Raw genomic sequence first — 4,452 nt, 5'->3', positions numbered from 1 at the left:
TTTTAATAATTTTAATGAACTTTTACAGAGATTTTAGGTTTCCATTCATTCATTGTTGCACTTTTCTCCCTGCCCAGCCCTCCCCACCGCCCCCCCCCAGTATAAGTTCTTGGGACTGAAGGATACTTGCACATTATTAAATCAAATTATAATGGTTATACAAAGTTCCATATTTTGGAATAAATTCTTTTTTATTTGCATTCTTCTTAAAGTTATATTTTTTCTAATTTTTTTGAAAATTAATTTAATGAACATTTACAGAGACTTTGGATTTCCATTCATTCATTGTTGCATTTTTCGGCCTGCACTCCCCTTCCCTCCCAATTTGCTCTTCTCTTTGAAAAGTAAAAGAATTCTTTCATTGGTATACAATTACCCCCTCCCCCTGCCCTGAGTATACTCACTCCACTATGCAACCTTCATTCTTGACTCTTGTCATAACCATAATACCCAATCATACATCACTTTTAAACTCTTCTCTCCCTCATCTTTTTCAATGCAGTATACAACACCCCAACCCTGATGTGTGTCCCGTTCTACAACAATGGCACTATGTTTTATTTGTCCTTTTGTGACTGAGATATTTCACTCAGCATAATGTCCTCAAGGGTCACCCATTTTTATCAATATTTCATGAGTTCCTCATTTTTCAATACAGTATAGTATTCCATTGTGTGAATATACAAGAGCTTCTCTATCCATTCATTTGTTGATGGGCACTTAAGTTGTTTCCAACTCTTTGCTATTGTGAACAAAGCCGCAGTAAACATGGGTGTGCATATATCTGCCTGTGTGGCAGTTATGGTTTCTTTAGGGTATATTCCAGGTAGTGGAATTGCTGGATCAAATGGTATTTCTATTTGCAACTTTTTGAGAAAGCACCATACCACCTTTCATAGTGGTTGCACCATTTTACACTCCTACCAACAGTGAATGAGTATTCCAGCTTCTCTGCAACCTTGCCAGCATTTGATGCTTGCTGCTCTGTTAAATTTTGTTATTCTTACTGGGGTGAGATGGAGAAAACTGTTTTTAAGAGGGAAAATTATTAGATATTTTTGTCATGACAGGAGTCCAGAGCGAAGGCTTTATAGTGGAGTGGACCTGGGGGGAGGGATTGTAAAACAATGATTGTATTTTTCTTTTACTTTTCCAAGTTAACTTTTTCCAGTTATTGTACAGCTCTCAGATGTAAAACAAGTAATTGCAAAGATTGTGACCTGGATCAGGTGCATCTTGGTCTTTAGAGGGACATTGTTGCTCTTTAGAACTATAGAGAGGTCCTTGACAGCACATTTTCCCAATGCAACTCATCTTTTCATTTCTTGACTGTTGATGCCAACAGTGTTGATTGTGGATCTGAGCAAGCTGAAATCATTAGCCTCAATCTTTTCTTCATCTGTCATGATGCTGCCTATTAGCCTGTTGGTGAGGATCTTTTTTTTTATGTTGAGCTTCAAACAATATTGAAGACTGCAATCCTTGACCTTCTGCAGCATAAACCTCAGATCCTTCTCAGTTTCAGTAAGCAAAGCTGTGTCATCTCCATAACACAGGTTGTTGATACCTCTTCCTCCAATCCTGATCCTACATTTTTCTTCATAAAGCCCTGCCTCCTGAATGATCTGTTCAGCTTGTAAATTTTTCCCCCCAATTCTTTCATAGCACTGTGAACTTCTTACTTTATTACCGCTAGTTCTTGATCATATGCTACTTCCTGAAATGGTTCTGTATCAAACAATTGTTTTTGGTACAGAAATTCTGTGTATTCCTTTCATCATCTTTTGATGCTTACTGGATCATTCACTATTTGCCCATAACATCTTTAAGTATTGCGGCTCCAGGCTCAGATTTATTCAGTTTCTTCAGCTTGAGAAATGCTGACCAAGTTCTTTTCTTTTGATTTTCTGACTCCACCTGTTTGTACATTTCCTTATAATATTTTACTTTGTCTTCACAAGCTGCCTTTTGAAATCTTCCACTCAACTCTTTAACTTCCCTGATTTCTTTTCTTAGTTTTGGCTTCTTGGCATTCTAATGCAATATTCAGAGTCTCTTCTGACATCCATTGCGGTCTTTTCTTCCTTCTGTTTTTGTAATGACTTTTTGCTTTCTTCATGGATGATATAATCTCTCAGCTCGTCTGGTCATTCATTAGTGTTCATTCCCTCAAATTTGTTCTTGAGATGGTTTTAAATACTTGCCTGGTAATACTCTTGCATTTAGAGGCAGAAGAATATATACATAAGATACATCTTTTTATAATTATAATTGTTATTTTTAGAATGAGATTATTTTAGCATCTGGCATAAATTGTTTCTTTTCTCCTTTTTCAAAGATTGACATAAATGCACTAATGCATAAACTGACCATTCTAGAGGAAGAGAATAAGCACCTATTAGATGAAATTGCTTGCACAGAGCATCAGCGAATGACTTCTGATTACCATGGGGTGGGTATAAAAAGGTCAGTCTAAATACAAATCAATGGGTAATAAACTTTAAGAAATTCAGAAGTGAAGAGATGGGGTTTATTTTAAAATATGTAAATCTTGAATCAGGCTAAATATAGCAGAGATTCCTACAGAGTTTAAGAACAAAGCACTTAAGAATGAAAAAGAATTTAAGGAAGCTATTCAACGTCTGCATGCATCAATGCTCTTTAGAGCTGAAAAGCATAAATATTCTAATGTACTTAAATATTTTCTTCTGTAATTATGAAGAATAAGTGTAATTATTTTTTCCTTACCAGACAGTTCCCTCCTTTAATTAGGCAGTCAGTACCTGGTGTGATATCTAAAAGAGATTTGACAAGACCAATGCAAGAAACAAAAACTGGGAGAGTTCTTTTAAACACCATTTACATGTGAAGGGGATTTGAAGTCATTATTGTTCTGTTTAACAGCAAGGTTTTCTGTGGGCTTTTGAAAACTTGGGGGAAAAATGCTTTTTTCCTCAATAAAATGCAAATAATGTTGAAAATTCCATAGAAATCCTTAATGTGAGCCTGACTTAATCTGAGCCCAATTCTTTCAAGCTTTGTCATATAAACTGCTCATCACTTCAACTCTAAAAGATTACAGAGACTAGATCTCAATCCTTTGCAATTTCTGTGGCTTTAAGGCAGATATCTAACTGTAACCTTTGGCATGATTCTCTGGGCCTCATTTTCTAATCTCTTGAAAATGGCCATATATTGGCAAATTTTGAAGTTTAATAAGGTAATATACATAAGGCAGGAAACAAATAGCTACTAACATTTGTAGAATTTTTAAAGGCCTCCTTCACACAGGTTAAGCAAATATAAACCAGAGATAATGAATTATGTCAATATAGGACGTTTACCAACATTTATGAACTTTGAGTTCAAGATTTACTACAAATGATTCATATTGTAGTTGTTGTTAGGTGCCATCAAGTTAACTCTGATATAATGACCCATCATTGTTGTTGTTGTTGTTGTTGTTGTGTGTCATCAAGGCAGAACCAACCAATAGCTGACCCTCCTGCGGCTTTTCGGAGGGAGTTAATTGCACGGGAGGAGATTGCCCATCCTTTTGCAGAGCGGCTTGTAGTCTTGAATGGCTTGCCTTCAGGATTGCAGCACAGCTTCCTGCCACTAGGCCACGAGAGCTCCCTAATGATCCTATGTACATATAAGAAATAAACCTCTGATAGATCCTGTGCCTGCTTCACAATCTCTGCTGGTTTAAGCCTTTCTTTGAAATCACTGTGCCAGTCTGTCTCATTGAGAGTCTTCCTCTCTTCCACTGACTCTCTACTTTACAGGCAGGATACCCTTTTCTAAGTATTGGCCCTCTTAACAACATGGCCAAAGTATTTGAGACTGAGTCCCAATCTTTACTTCTAAGGAGCATAGTGCAACTATTCAATTGATGGGGGATTGAGAGTTTATATTCCAAATCTTGTTTGATTATGTATTGATTTATTTCTTATCCCCACAGTTTATGCCAATAACGTTGGTATACAACAAACATCAGTACTTTCTGTTCTTAAAAGATAATAGTGAGATTGAATGTGAAAATGGCCATGTTTGATTACTAGCAGTGACTTTTATAATAAATACAAATGAAACTCAAATTTTAATAAGAAACTGTATTGTATGCTGATTTCCTCAACAAAGTATAACAAAAAATACAATGAAAAAATTATGATTATTAAAGGCTTTGTGAATGATAAGAAATTCAGTCATTATGCTGAGTGGTTGATAAAGCAATGAGTTTGAATACTAAAACCAATTTATTTTATTTTTAAGATATTTTTTAAAAAATCCTTTCTTACAATGGTCACCGAAGTGTTCCTGTTGTCTAGTAGTTGTGAACATTTTCCTTTTTTTTGGGGGGGGGAGTGTTTCCATTCATTCATTGTTGCACTTTTCTCCCCTCCCAACCCTCCCCCCAGTACACTACCCTCTTGGAAAAGTAAAAAAAAA

General features: G+C 35.9%; 1 protein-coding gene across 1 annotated transcript in view; it reads left to right on the top strand.

Moving 5' to 3' along the window:
* CCDC150 (coiled-coil domain containing 150) overlaps nucleotides 1–4,452 on the top strand; it is a 113,599-nt gene that overhangs the window by 57,689 nt on the left and 51,458 nt on the right. The gene's annotated exons all lie outside the window — the stretch shown is intronic.

Source organism: Elephantulus edwardii, unplaced genomic scaffold (assembly GCF_000299155.1).
Source record: "Elephantulus edwardii isolate Elephantulus edwardi_28Jun2011 unplaced genomic scaffold, EleEdw1.0 scaffold00001, whole genome shotgun sequence".
In the NCBI taxonomy this organism is placed as follows: domain Eukaryota; kingdom Metazoa; phylum Chordata; class Mammalia; order Macroscelidea; family Macroscelididae; genus Elephantulus; species Elephantulus edwardii.
The sequence above is the reverse complement of the archived record's forward strand: the minus strand, read 5'-3'. Positions and strand labels throughout refer to the sequence as shown.